The sequence below is a fragment of the Cupressus sempervirens genome, chromosome 2 (genome assembly GCF_028749045.1).
Source record: "Cupressus sempervirens isolate cs-2001-9-10 chromosome 2, ASM2874904v1, whole genome shotgun sequence".
NCBI lineage: Eukaryota > Viridiplantae > Streptophyta > Pinopsida > Cupressales > Cupressaceae > Cupressus > Cupressus sempervirens.
This window is the reverse complement of record NC_143119.1, coordinates 100,622,419-100,638,565: the sequence shown is the minus strand read 5'-3', so window position 1 is coordinate 100,638,565 and position 16,147 is coordinate 100,622,419. Positions and strand designations below refer to the sequence as shown.

General features: G+C 35.7%; 1 pseudogene across 3 annotated transcripts; it reads left to right on the top strand.

Moving 5' to 3' along the window:
• Window positions 1-213: 213 nt before the first annotated feature.
• Window positions 214-15,945, top strand: LOC149571224 (enoyl-CoA delta isomerase 2, peroxisomal pseudogene; annotated as a pseudogene). Of its 3 annotated transcripts, none has more exons than XR_016359785.1 (2): window positions 214-982; window positions 15,747-15,945. The product of XR_016359785.1 is annotated as an enoyl-CoA delta isomerase 2, peroxisomal pseudogene, transcript variant X3 (transcript). The 3 variants fall into 3 exon arrangements; XR_016359783.1 differs by lacking the exon at window positions 15,747-15,945 and adding an exon at window positions 15,318-15,663; XR_016359784.1 differs by lacking the exon at window positions 15,747-15,945 and adding an exon at window positions 1,665-2,300.
• Window positions 15,946-16,147: the final 202 nt, after the last annotated feature.

The window sequence follows — 16,147 nt, the reverse complement described above, 5'->3', positions numbered from 1 at the left end:
ACACAACATTTGCATTAAAAGATATCGTACTTGTATTTTAACTTTTACACTTGACAGGTTAGCGAAGACGGAGGTTGACGGAAGTTGGACGGACATGACTGACAGCACTGGCTGACTGGGTGCAAATATTCTGCCAGTTAGCCAGTGCCGTATCAAACCAATTCACCTGACGGGATCTTTTCTCGTAAGGGACATCGGCTAACTGCCTTGATTGTGAGCCCTGCTCTTGAAGTGTAGCAAGCAAGATGTGCAGCCTGGAGAAACGAGGGAAGGTGTACATTTTGACGCTTGTGGGGGACGACGATCACAGGTTTAATGCCACCACCGTTGACGCCATCTCGGCCGCCCTCAAGCAGGTCGAACAATCCCCCGACGCAGCAGCCCTGGTGACCACCAACGCAGGCAGATTTTTCTCCAATGGCCTCGACCTGCGATGGATTGCTGAGAGCCCCGGCGATCGTCTGGACATAATCAGGGATAAATTCGAGAACATGTTGGCGGCTTTCATGAGGCTGGGCGTCCCAACCGTGGCGGCCATCTGCGGCCACGCGGCAGCGGGCGGTTTTATGCTGGCTCTGGCTCACGATTACCGCTTCATGACGCAGGGGCGCTCTGTGCTGTATATGAGCGAGCTCGACCATGGCATGCTTCTTCCTCGGGGTATGATGTCGGTTATTCGTAGCAAGTTGCAGACCACTACTCTGCGCGATGTGGTACTTGGTGCTCTCAAGCTGAACGCTCAGATGGCCTTGGACAGAGGTATTCTGGACGGCGTTTTCCAGGACCCAGCTTTGACTTTGGAAGCGGCTGTTAAGGAGGCAGAGAAGCTGGCTGCCAGGGGGTGGAAGAAGGAGGTCTATTCTGGCCTCAGGTTAGGAGCCTTTCCTGGGGTTGTGGAGACCCTGGATGCTCATGCCGATCCCTATCGCTTTTACCCTGCTGCTTCCAAGCTTTGATGCTCGTTTTCCTTGCCCAGGTTTATGTAAGTTCTAAATTTTTACTGAAACGTTTGTTTTTGAGATCTAGTTCATTAGATTGAACTTTTTGGGGAAGAGAATATGTCTGTTATAAATGGCAATTGGGCTTAAGGTCAATTTCTATAGACCGTAATATACTGATAGTTGTAAGAGGATTGACGTCTTTTTTGGATGTTCAAGAGAGTATGTGGTGGTGATCTCTTAGTTCTCTTCTATTGTCCTATGTTCGCATCCAAACCGCTCCTTTAACTTTCTGTTTTTTTTCCGGTAATGAACAGCCAGTTATCCAGATTCGAGATTTGTGTTTATCTGATAATAACTTGCTGAGGAAGTGCACAACTATAGTAGAGCATCCCTCATCCCTCACTTAAGCTGTTATGATTAGGAGGATTCATTCCCCCAGTCACTTGAAAACGAACCTGGCCCTCACCTTTCCTCAATGAATTTGTACCTTGAGAGATGAAACAACAGCATCCCCACCGATTGGGTTACAGCCCCTTAATTTGAAATTTTCTCCCTTGTCTCCTAAATTATCTCATGTTGTGATTACTCTCTCAATTCTCCCCAATGATGTCCTCTGCACCTTTGTTGTTCAAACACTTTAAGCCCAATTGGATAAGAATCAAAACTTAACATTTTGAACCAATGCGCAGTTTCAGTGTGGTAAACCTTTTCCTGGTTTTGTAGGGGATGGATACTATTGGCAGGGCTTGTTACCTTCTCCGAGGCTAGGTATCATCTCGAGCTTGCTAGGACTTCCCACGTTGACTGATATGTGTATATGGAGATTTTGAACTACTGAGCCCATACTTGGCATCTTAATAAGTCAGAGTTGTCTCGTGAAAGCCTAAGTATATTGACCCCTTGAATTACAGGTTAGTTCAAAGTAGTCTGATAGAATGACGAAGACCACTCTAGTTAGAACATGATATCAAGTTATGCTCTTCACAAGCAAAAAAACTAATTCCCGGGTGTCATTTGGTGATTGGGACATCATGGCTAGAACATGCAAATCTGAACATTGATACTGAAGATGATCAGATCGTGGTAAATCATGAGGATGGAAGTGATACTGGTACACAGCAAGCTTTCGTATATTATAATTTAACCGAAGTTCATGATTCACATTTTATTCGTTTCACATACAAAGACTGGGGTCTAAAGTCTGCAGGTTATACTCAAGGGCCTAACACACCAGAGAACATTTAACTCTTAACATTGATACTGAAGATGATAAGATTATGATTACTCATAATAATGGAATTGATACAGTTCCAAGTTCTCTTATTTTGTCATCTTAATAAAAGTTCACAATTCATGTTTTATGCCTTTAGCTAGTGTCTTAAGTCTGCTCACCAAATCTACTAGGAGATATTCACAATTGCATAGGTTATGTGATGCTTTGAAAAGTCAAATCTTTCTCCATATTGGATTCCGAATTCATGGAATTTTAGTTCCAGCTAATCTCAAACTCTTTAATAGTTTATTTACATCTTAGAAGTTGTAATGTATAAATTTGCTCGCTTTCCTACATGTATCAGATCCGTGAAATTCCACTGGAAAGCTTTTTTATGAATTCATTTTCGACTGTATGTCTGAGCTCCAACAAGAGGCGTGGACTCATTCTTACAGGCCACACAACAAAGTCTCTCCTAACCACAAGATAATCAACCAACCAGTTTTCTTTCTTATATGGGTTCCTCAAAATGAAAATTGTAATGAAATTGAGCTGATTTGCAAAAAAAGAGAATATAGTGTCATATGTAGACCCAGTCTTCTTTATTTATTTCTTTTTTTCTCCATTTTCTCTTATGATGTTTATATGACTATGAGCTGAGAAACTCTATTACTGTTTGTGATTGATCCAAAGAGTTTAGTTAAACTGCACTACATTAGGAGGGCCCCGCTACAAGCAGAAATGAAAAAGTGTTTTGACAGAATCCTCTGTGAAGAAACCTAAGTTACTGATCATGGTGCTGGTTTGGTCGTTGGTTCAGGAGTTCAGTTAAACAAATTGGAGTTCGGTTCATGCATACAAGAACATGTAAGTAGATGTAGTAAAATTCTTTAATAAATAATAAATTAATATAGCAAAATAAAGATATATTTAATATTTATCTATATAAATATAAATAATAAATACAGAAATATATTGATCTCAATTTGCCCTATCTGTAAATGGATTGATGGAGTAGCTATTTGATCCATTACTGCGCAGAAGTGGGCATTATGTGGTCCACACACATGGGTGAGTGAACCAGGGAAGCAGGCATTATGCAGTCAAACCCTCTGTATTTGTGTACATCAAAAATGAATTGATGCATCACAGTGGAATCTATTAATAGGGGAGGGCAGGGGTTAGCGAATCTTAAATCTGTTTGCTTGTGTCAATCTCCGGATCTTGCCTTGGTCAATCTCCAGGCTTGAGTGCCAGCAAACAAGAACATAAAACCATAGTTGAAAAACTCGGTTTCAGCAATATCTTGGCTAGTTCAATTTTTTTGAAAAACTTGGAATAATCGGCAATAAATCGGCACTTTTATCGAACATTTGAAAATATATAATTTTTATAGATATATATTAATAATTAATTATAAAGACTATAAATAAATATATTTGTTCTCTATAACGAATTTATAACTTATAAAAACTATAAACTTATAAATGTTGTTAATAAACAATGGCAATGCATATGCATATTAGCATTAAGAATAAATATACAATATTATAATTTATTAGATATACAATTATAAATTTATACTAATTTAGTATTAATATATAGTATTATAAATCTGTATTATACAATATTATAAGTTTAGAAAACCAGTTCAAATAAATTAAAATTTGTATATTAAACTCACGATTATCAATTTATAATTCATAACTTATATAAATTTACAATTTATAGCTCTATTATATATATATATATATATATATAGTGATGTTGATGTGTATATAGGAGCATAGTAGTGATGTGTATATGAGGAGATTTGACTACTATGCGTTGACTTTCCAAGTCATTCACTGGGGATGAAATTTGGCATACTTAGAAAAATTTACATTAAATTTCCAAAAATGTTTTCTATAACCTGTTGAAGAGCAAAACCATTATATGTGTATCCTACAATCAGCACTCCATGTGATGGCATCTTTGAGGCATATTGTTGAAATAGTTCCTGTGTCTGAATCTGTGTTTCTATGTTTTCTCAGCACTCTAAATCTGTGTGCCTTAATAGTCCTCTGTAATCGCACCTTTCCTCAGCAGCCATCACAGCCTGCAGGAAAATGAAAAAACTCTAAACATTTTTTTAGAAAACTTTATTGTTTTTCAAGTTGGCTTAATCAGCGGTTTTTTGACCCAAAAATCATAAAAACTGTGATTTTTTCATCCCAAATGTGGTGCCATTTTTTCAAAATATCGTCGGTGATTTATTCTACTATTATATCGGCTGGCAGTTTTGCTTGTAATATCTCGCGATATTTGCTTGCAGTATCTTGCGATGTTAGTGATATATCACAGTTTTTTGAAACTATGCATAAAATATTGAATTTTAAGTCATGTGCAGGGAACATCTAAAAATACAGAGAACATAATAGAATCTGTTGATTTGGTAAGGAAGTTGAAAAATGTGTGGAGATTAATCACAGGTTTGCCTGTATTCATACACTTTGAACACACAGAAATAGTTGAAAATCCAGTAGATCACTGCCAGAACTGTAGATGGACATACATATTGGACCAAACTTGCAGCTCTGCAGGACCAAACCAGTAAACTGATGCACAAGTTGACACAAAAAAGAAGACAACTGTGCATAGACAGGGGAGGGAACTTGTTGCTTCTCTTTTAATAAATTAAGAGCAGCATGTTAAATTTATTTACTGGAGTATGTCCTCTAGAGACTTTGGAGAGTTGTTCTTCCTTAATGTTCTAGAGACTTTGGATAGTCATTCTTCCCTTAATGTTCTATTAGGGCTGTGTGTGGCTGTTATACTGAAACATCATTTCATAGATAGCATTTCAAGTTCTTATGTATAGCATACAACAACCTCCTGTCCGCCACCCCCTACACCCCACTCCCAGCTGCCATCTCCCTGTTGTCCCTCTCTCATCCAAAATTGGGGCGCTTTGTCCCCCATCTTGGAAACTTGTCCCGACATTCTGACGCACCCAAGCTCCAATGTAACATTGTAGTTAAATCTAAATAATTCCATAGGACTTGGAATATTTAACATTTAATTAATTAATTTATTACCTTAAATAAATCCTATTAACCAATGGCTAATAATCATCTCTAGGTGATCATTTGGACAAAAGGGGACATTATATTGCTCCCACCCCAGGAATGCTTGTCCACAAGCAATCAAATGCATCAGATTTGCATTAAACTCAAATGTTCCAATCAATACCTAGATCCCAAATGAATCTAGGGCCTTGCTATGTTTTCCCATGTGTATCTCCTTCAAGATTCTGCTTCTCCACTCTGATATAAACATCATTTTCCCCAAAGTTGTGAAGCAACTCATCAAGATCACAATAAAGTAGTACACCAAACATGCCAATAACAGGATCTCATATCATCATGCTCTCACACCAAAATAAAGTGGAGGAATAAATGTCTTTTATCATGCCACCGATGCCTTATGTTTGTTTAAATCTGAAAGAGCACCTATGGACATGAAAACTAATCATTACAAGTGCACAAGCAATAATGTCAATCCACCATATGCTGCTGAAAATCCCACTCAAAATGGTGCAGCAAGTACATTCAATGAAAAAGGATGATGGAATCTGATCATTGCAACAACCTCCAACAAAGAAAGATGATCCCAATCTTTCCAAATCCTCCAACCAGGTGTTGTCCTAAATGTTAGGATTAGTTAGACAGAAAATAAGAGTTACATGCAAATATAACTAATATCACAAAGGAATAAAGCACATATAAACGAATAGAAGACACAAAGATTTAACGTAGTTCCCCCAAGTCTTGTGCTACGTCCACCAAACAAAAAGTCTAATATTATTATCCAGTGATTCAGCCTGATTACAATCTGCAATCCCTTACAATTCAATACCGCTGCAGGAAGCTAATAAATCATTATAGTATACTAAAATTCCTAACCCTAAGCCCTTTTATACAAGACTTATGTTGGTTATAAAATTAGGACTAGAATATGTTGTCCAATAGAAAAAATAATTCTCAACGCCTTTTATAAGAATAAAGTCTATATCGCTACAAGAGGCTTTGCCCTAGGACCCTGCCCTGTATTGCAATAGGGTGCCCCTAGACCCCCGCAAGGATGATGGAATCTGATCATTGTAGCAACCTCCAACAAAGAAAGATGATCCCAATCTTTCCAAATCCTCCAATGAGGTGCTGTCCTAAATGTTAGGATTAGTTAGACTGAAAATAAGAGTTACATGCAAATATAATTAATATTACAAAGGAATAAAGCACATATAAATGAATAGAAGACACAGAGATTTAATGTAGTTCCCCCAATTCTTGTGCTACGTCCACCAAACAACGAGTCTAATATTATTATCCAGCGATTCAACTTGATTACAATCTGCAATCTCTTACAATTCAATACCGCTGCAGGAAGCTAATAAATCATTATAGCATACTAAAATCCCTAACCCTAAGCCCTTTTATACAAGACTTATGTTGGTTATAAAATTAGGATTAGAATATGTTGTCCAATAGAAAAAATAATTCTTGATGCCTTTTATAAAAATAAAGTCTATATCGCGACAAGAGGCTTTGCCCCAAGACCCCGCCCTGTATCGTGATAGGGGTGCCCCTAGACCCCCGCAAGGGGTGTTGCCCCTTAACCCCATCATGGGGTTATTGCCCCCAAACCCTCGTAAAAAAACTCTGGGGGGAAACCGCGCTGAAGGAAATGTAAAAAAATTAACCTCCGATATTGATTTGGCTCCACATGACAACCCTAAAGGACTAAATTGAAGTGCTTGTGATCAATAATGTGAAACAACCATCTATCACCATTGTAAGAACTTTAACCCACCGAACTGTGCCTGAAAATTCCATTCTTAGAAATGTAAAATAATCCTCTATGACCTGAAAGGTTCGGATATAAAGTGCTATTGTTCTCTACATGCTCCATGATGTCTTCTCCATTTATAAAATATGCTCTCCAAGTAGTATCTAGGAATGATATTGTTATGAAATAAAGGCATAATGTCAAACCTTGCATGCAATGTGGTTTGTCAATTCTTGTCACATGTTCTATCATAGCAACAAGATGAATGAAAGCATGTAAATATGGGAGATGGCTGATCAGCAACATGAAATCCACCTTTATTTTGTACCTTTCCAGTTTTCCTCCTTAGATGTTACATGGACTGCTATCCCAAGGTCTGCAACATACTGAAAACTCCTCTCATGAGCTGTCAGACTTTCCACCAAGGTTGCTGTTATAAATTAGGTCACTAACTAAATTGAAGTCAATCATCTCTGTATATCCATGCATAAGAAAGAAACACATCTCATATTCCTTACCAATCAAGAAAATGTGTCTCCACACACTCCAATCCACCCAAAAACAGATTTAGACACTGATAAATCTGAAAATGCAATGTATAACCATGTAAGACAGCCATATGTCAACCATGAATCCATGAAAATTATGTCATAAACCAACCAATAAACTGTTTCATAATTATATGAAATAGGTGAGAGTTCCATGGTTGTATTGTAGATGTTTCCGTTAATACCTAAAATCAAACCATGGGTGGCTGATCTACTAAACAAATCACCCATCACTTCATGATTCACCTCAATGAAATCTGGAAACTCCTCTCATGAGCTGCCAGACTTTCCACCTCAAGGTGGTTGTCATAAATTAGGCAACCAACTAAGTTGGAGTCAATGATGTCTGTATATCCAAGCATAAGAACGCAACCCATCTCATAATCCTTACCTATCAAGTGAACATGTCTCCACCCATCTCAACTAACCCAAAAACAGATGCAGACCCTGGTAAATCTGAAAATGCAACCACGAATCCATGAAAATTTTGTCACAACCCAACCAATGAACAGTTTCATAAGCATATGAAATAGGTGACAAATCCATAGTTGTATTGTAGTTGTTCCCATTAATACCCAAAATTAAATCATGAGTGGATGATAACATGTCACCCATAAACGCATGATTCACCTCAATGAAATTGTCAACATCAACTGAAAAATCAAAATTTGGGATGTTAGAGAGCTCCTGCACATCATCCATGTAGCCATGTGAATCACAATCTTGATGAAGATGAAGCTTGACATGATGAATCATGAACTTTGAATTCATTGCTTTCACCAGCCAATTCTCTTTCATTCTCTGCGACCAAATTAATTATATTGTTCCAAAGTTTACAAATTCAGTCCTCTCATATAATGCATTATCAGAAATATTATGTCTAACATTTACATCTTGTATACCATTAATTGGATAGTCAATAGCACTTACTGAATAGGTAGCTAACTCAGGAGTCTAAAGAGATATAGTGCTGCTGTTCTTAATCAGAGATTTAGGACTGATTGCACCTTTTATTTTGATGCCTTCAAAATCTTCAATGCTAGAGTACACTTGCATAAACTTGGCAGCCATATCTTGTAGCATTTCATGTCTTGAAGCTATGTTGTCATTATAGTCCATCAAGCTATCAACATCAAGCCCTTTCAACTGCTGGTATAAAATCAGATTGCTGACAAATTGAGGTCTACCATACTTTATGTATACTTCATGTTTGACGCCTCAAGTTCAATGCCAACGTGGGAAAATTTGACAATGCTATCATCTTCATGTGTAAGGGCTGCCAACTCATGATTTTAAATAGGTAAGGGATTGCTGTTCAAAATCAGGGAAAGAGTCCTTTTTTCATGCGTTTGTATGATGTCTTCATAAACCTTAATCACCTCTCCTTTCATGAGTGGATGATCATCAGCAAGTGTTGGTTCACTACGTACTGAAGATTCTAAATTGCCTCCACATGCCTGATCAGTTATTGCTTGTTTGGCAAACCTAAGGACAAACTTTTGAAAAATTTGTGATTCCTCTTTGCCCTAACCCTCATATGGCTGAAGTGAACTTGTAACTTCCTTAATCTCATGGACAACTTTATGTCTAATTCTAAATTTCCTCCACATAGTTGATCAGTTATTGCTAGTTTGGCAAGCCTCAGGACAAACTTTTGAACAATATGCGATTCCTCTTTGCGTAAACCCTCACATGGCTGAAGTGAACTTCTAGCTTCCTTAATCTCTTGGACAACTTTATGCCTAATCAAAGAATCATGATGGTATAATGTCAAAACATAAATAAACTCTTTGAGTTCTCCTTAATTGGTTAAATGCTTACTGAATTCTGAATCAATAATATTTTTCACCACACTTATCCAATGGGATCCATTGTTTCCAATTCTATATTCATATTTTCAACATATATAGATGCATGGTCAAGTAATGAATCATGCAAAATAATGTACTGCAATTATTATGCATAACCAAATCAGAATTAATTTAGTTCCTTTTAGTACAGTTACCATAGCTTCCGCAAGTCTCATGTGCTGCTTCTTTAAATTATTTTTTAGCTTTGGGATGATCTATATGCTCACCATTAGTAACACTAATGTGTTCATTGTTGTTATGCTTATCCATTTTTTTAGCTTCTTGGAAAAGCAATTTCTCTAACAATAATGACTTATCTGGTTGATACTTTTGAAACATTTGAAAGAAGTCATTCATACCATAAGTTTTTCCATATGTAGATCACTTTTTTGTGGACTTTAACTATTTTTTTCTATCCCCTTCTTTAGTTGGTGAAAGAAGAAGGAAAGTAGGTAACAATCTTCCATCTTTAATTTTAGCCACTGATGTAACCTTTTATACCTTTGCAGTAGATGTATGAAATAAACACTGAATTTGTTTCTTTTGTCCTTTAGTGTTGAAGACATAACTTTGTTCAGATAAACTGGATGACAATATAATCAATATTGAATATATTTCACATACAATTGAAACATATCAAGACTATCATATTCTGATCAGAATCTGCAGACAACAAACGAGTGATTAGAAATCGTTCAAATCTGTTATAAATTTAATTTACATTCACATTTAGCAGTATGCCTCTGAGTTTATTCACTATCATGCATGAGTCAACACACTAACATATAAAGTAAACCCACTATGTGGAACTGATCAAAACTGCCATCCAGTCAAAATAAAAAATTTGTACTGCCTGAAAATGGCATGCAAAAGAAATCCACTTCACTAAATTACTTCAAAAGTAAAATGCAACCATCTGGGATTCCCCAAACTGTTATGCACCACAAATCCACTAACTAGGATTTCTCGGAATAACATGCAATGGTAACCCGCTTCATAAATTGCTCCTAAACTGACATGCAATTATCTGGGTATTCACCAATTTGCCATGCAATAACATCCGACACACATGCAATTGCAAATTGTGACACGCACTGTTGAAACCCTAACATGCTGGCAAGATCACTGGCTCCAATACCACTGAACTATCCTAAACTCATAATGCTCCAAATCTAATTTAGATTTAGGTTTTTGCTTATGTTTTTGCTCTATCATAATGTAGTATTGCAACATGCAAGATAAACGATATAGATTTCTAAGGAAATTAATTTGATGAAATATAGAGAATCAAATATAGCCAATAGGTATTCTTGTGATATAGAAATGAATCGTTGTTTACAAACACCTGTTGCTGTTACAAATCAGAAAATGCAAAATGCTATCATGTAACACATACTTTAAATGGCCCATACATAAGATAACAAACCCTCTGGAGTGCTGCAAGATAGATCAACGGATCTCCATGAAAATTGATCAGTAATGCGCAACTGTGATTCCTGAGATGAATACACCAAGTGGGCTGCTCTGATTTTTGATCCCAAAAGCCAAAATCTCTAGGGTTTACTGAACTTGCAAGCTGAAGCTGTCAAGCTCTCAAAGAAAAGTTTCGTTGAAAATAACAAGTCAAGAATGCATCTTCACTTCGCCTTTTCCTCTTTTAATAATGCTTTTCCTTTTCAAAAGTAATACTTTATTTTATATCTCTTAATTTACTTTTTCCCCTCAAAAGTGAGTTTACATTATAACTTGTCATTGACATTATTATAAAGTCACTATGCAAATAAAACATGTCTGGTCAATAATTATTTAAATCTAAATAATACTATACATCACAAGACTATTTAGCATTTAATTAAGTAATTTATTCCCTAAAATAAATCCAGTTAGCCAACGGCTAATAATTTACAGTGACAATGGATGCAAGAATTTCCAACTGGAAGTAGGGAGGAAATAGTTCATTAGATCAAGTTCAATGTATTCATATTGTGATTTCTGAGAATATCCCTCACAAATACATAAACAGAATAAAACTAATTATGAAATCATAGTAAACAGAAGTGAAGAGATGGACACATCTTACTGTTGGGTTAGAGTGTTCAGACATTCAATTACAGGACACCCAAGGCCGTATCTGACATTTCTAAAAATATTATAAACTCCAGTGCAGCAGCCTTTGTTAAACTGAGCAAGGCAGCCAATCCTTCACCAAATTTGACCCGATATAAATAGCATGAAACCTTTTCTCACATTTTGAGACAATCAGTAACAAGTTGAGATCCTCTTCAATAGTTTTATAGGTCTGGGCGAAGAGATGGGCACATCTTACTGCTGGGTTAGAGTGATTAGAAATATTATAACCAAATATTCAATACGTGAGAAAGGACGGCAAGGCCATTGAAATTGAATACTGATAATTATAGGATGCACGAGGCCATATCTGACATAACTAAAAATATTATGAACTTCAATGTGACAGCCTTTGTTAAACTCAACAAGGCAGCCAATCCTTCACCTAATTTCAATTATGACCTGATATATATAGCATGAAACCTTTTCTCACATTTTGAGACAATCAGTAACAATTTGAGATCCACTTCAGCAGTTTTATATGTCTGGGTGTACCAGTTATTTCGGTTACCTGTGGGCATTTTAGAGCTGGTTGTTTTTATCCTGGATTTCATATTCAAATATGTATTTATGGAAATAGGGTGCTCTGTATGACAAATCAATGAACTTAATCAGAGTATGCACCTGCATAGGAACCTGATAGTAGTCAAGGAAGTGAAAGTACCTGTAAGCTTCTATTTTGATGGCTTTGGAGAGAGAAAATTTAGATTGTGATAAGATTTTACTGTTACCGATTTCACTAAAACTAAGTTACCAAATTGAAACCAAGTACATGGAAAAGGTATGTTGGTGCATCAAAAATATGTTTGGGCTGAGAACATTCTAATTTTGGGGTTGCATTTTAGGGTGGCTTACTTGAAGGAATGGTGGGTTCTTAATCGCCTGTGACGGCAGGGTATCCTTCCTATTTGTAAGCCATTTCTAATAAATTCAAACCCAATTAGCTATATGATTTGGCTATTAATTATTCTTAAAAAGTATTGCAATTAAATTATTTACTATGAACAATTACTTAATTTATACAAGGTATATCTATTCATCTATTTATTTATAAACTATTTCTTTTCTAAACTTATCTCGCAATATTTTATTGCTGATGATAATATTGATTTCTGCCTTTGTATCATAATTTCCCTCTTTGTTTTTCAGATTTCCCTTGATCAAGCTATTGAATGATTGATTGCTTGAGTGAATGAGTTCCTTTGATTGCATGATATAAGGTATTGGTGAGTGATGATTAAGTGATTGTTGATTAGATGACTGAACAGCGATGATGCAAATAATGCTAATTTGATATATTTGCGAATGACGATTAAACAAATGCTAATTTGATAGAGTCTAAGTCACATGATACGGCGAATTTCGTCCATGAACTTCGAATTCCAGCGAATTTTTACCATTTTCGAACTTTATCCGAATTTTATGATCTTTAGTATAATATTATTTTATTTTAAAATAATTTTGAGTTATTTAGTTTAACAATTTAGCCATGTCAAATTATTTTGACAACTTTGTAGATATATTACTTATGTATAAAAATATATTAGGCAAATTTAATGTTGATTTTTTTTTTCAAATTTTTACCCTTGCCGAATTTCATCCGAATATTATGATCGACGAACTGGAATTCGAATTTGAACCTTGTGACATAGGATAGAGTGATGATTTTCTGATTGATTGTTTGCTTGATTTGATTGTTGATGATTGCTTGATGGACCCATCAGTGATGCTTGAATGTGTGCTGATTTGATGCATTGATGAATGATGATTGATAAATGATCCTTCAAATCTTGGAATGATTTATTCTTTATTAGTTTAAGAGTCACCACCTTTCATAAGAATTCAGTTATTACTTTTCATTGCTGCCTTTGAGAATGATAAATCATTTCTAAATTAATCTCCCGTGGTTGTCCTCCTTTAACAAAACTTTCTCCCCTTTATATCTTCCAGTGTAAGGGAGAAGATACACTGGTTCATCACATATACCCTTTCCAAGAGTCATATACTTTCACAGTTACCACCCTCTACAAGAGCACAACCCTTAATCATTCTTCTCTTTGAAAGAGTTTCAACCTTTCAGAGTCATCACCCTTTGAAAGAGTACAATCCTTCATTTCTGCCTTCTTGAAGATTCAAAACCTTTCCCAACTACGATGCTTTGGAAGAGTACGAACCTTCATAATTTTTGCCTTTTGAAGAAGTTACTTCTTTAGTTTCTTTCCATTGTTTTTTTCTTCCATTATTCTTTCTTGATTCACTTGCTCCATTCTTCTTCCTTCTTCCATATTCCCTTTCAAATAAACTACTCTTTTTTATCTCATGTTTGAGGGAGTCATAACCCTTCATTTCAAGCCTTTTGACCATTCATTAAATTAAATTAAAATTCAATTAAATTATATTTTTTTTAATTCTTTTATATTTTATTATTATTTATTCTTAAATCCTGTTCCAAAAAGGGGACATTCCAAATCTTCAAGGTTCCGTTAAACCTGTTGACCATAAAGTATTTTAAGTCTGGTTCAAGTAAAGGATATTCACTGCTTGCTTACAACGCATGAAATGCTTATTTGTTGTTGCTGTGAGTCAATAAACACGTCAGATGTGCTATATGTTGATTGCTTAGGGTTTTAGATACTCATTTGAGATTTTGGTAGCCAAAAATTCGATAATTGCACTGGAAAGTTTGCCCACCAAATATAATTGCTTGGGTAGACAGTTAACATTCTTCATGATTCTGAATGCTATATACTAAGCCCAGCCCATAGTCTAATAGCATCCAAAGTCAGTTCCAGGAGACAACTCAGAAACATAGTTTTTTTCCTGCCAGTCCATAATAACACAACCACATGTCTTTTTTGGTAGGTAATCGGCCGAAGTCTAGATTATTTATTATTCATTTATTATTATTATTAAGATTAATTATTATTATGTGTTAATCTCAATTAGATTCGAATCCAAGACCTCCACAATGAGAGGTTCGCAATTTACCAATGCGTTATAGACTCTTGCCTACAATCACATATGTTTGTTACTGAGCATTCTAAGTACAGAGATAATCTGTACCAGGTCTGCAAAAAGTTACACATTTTTCAGTCTGAACTCACAATAGAATAACAAATGAAATAACAATATCAATATTGATATTGGACTGTAAGGTGTTGTACAAGCAGACAAGTGAATGTTCAGAGTAGCTTACGGTGTGCATTCCAGAGAATTTAGGACAATTGCAGTGGGAGCATGAGATTCTTTGCTCTTGCCAGAACTCGGATTGAAAGCCCAAATGCATCCTCAAGGTTGATTAGGCCAGGAAATGTTTCCAGGTTATGGAGGGATTATTGAAAGAGATAACGAAACTTTTGGGTTACCTGTTGAGTAGCGTACAAAGTGCTGACGAGCCTATTTTTTTTGTCTGATTTTTCAAGCCTCTCTATTAGAGATTAAATTAGGTCCAAATGTACATTTAAGAAGACTGTAGACGAAGTTTAAGAGAATACCGTTGTGACTAATCTTTAACCCAACCCCTACTATAGTTGTGACTAGAAAGAAGATACAGGTTGTCCAGCGCCCAACCAGCATTTTAGCTAGTTATCCACAAATCCCAATGTTGTGTGGAGGTTGATGAAATCTGGTCTGAGGTCAGTAATGTTTGTGTCTTTTGCAAGGGAAAGAAATTCTGGATGCATTCCGACAGCGAAGGATGCAAGATTGTTTTGAATTGGAGTTATTTTGAAAACAAGTAAACCATTTTGTTAAACCATCAAGATAATACGAGCCATTTTTCACTGAATATATTCAAATATGCTTTTTGCAGAGACTGAAATTTAAAAGAAGATTTTGATGCTTCCCTCATTACTAGCTGGAGGTATTAGGATGATAGTCCTTAGATCTATAGACAAAATTGCTGCTGCCAGAGAGAAAAGCAACGATATACAGGAGGAAGAGATTCATAAATAGTACAAGCCAATAAAACTCTTGCACATTGTGACATTACCATTAAGTTTTAACCATTATCTATACCACTCTCATTGTGAACATATTCAAATATTTGCTACCTTGGGAATTTCACTTTTTTGAATCCTATGTTATGCTTGATTCAAAATACTACTATTCATGTACGATAGAAAATTTCATAAAATAAAACATGACTTATAGCTCTATACCTGAAAACTAACAACTAGATTACTCCTAGCTCATTTGACATCAGTATTAGTATTGATTAATTCAAACGTGGTATTTGCAGAAAAATGATGAAGAAAGGTTATAATGAATGTGAAGTCGAGAATATTCCATCACATATTCTATAATTCTTCTCGATTCATGATCTATTAGTTTACTCTATTCTCTTTGGTGAATTTGAATCTAAGAACGTGGATTAGAAAAACATTACTAAGTGTTTTGAGCTTCCTATTGAATTTATTTACAAATATGCTTAGAGATCATGCCTGCCTTCCACTTTTAGCTTTTGAATCAATCAGATTAGGATTCTTATTTTTTTCATGAGGAATCAACAGTGTTTGTTTTTTTATAAATATAAGTGTGGGCAGGACCCCAAACCCTTACAGGTCAAAATAGAAAGCCAAGAGTGTTTGCTATATATGAGCTCTTATTCACATTTTTGTATTAAGTGTACATATGTTTGTT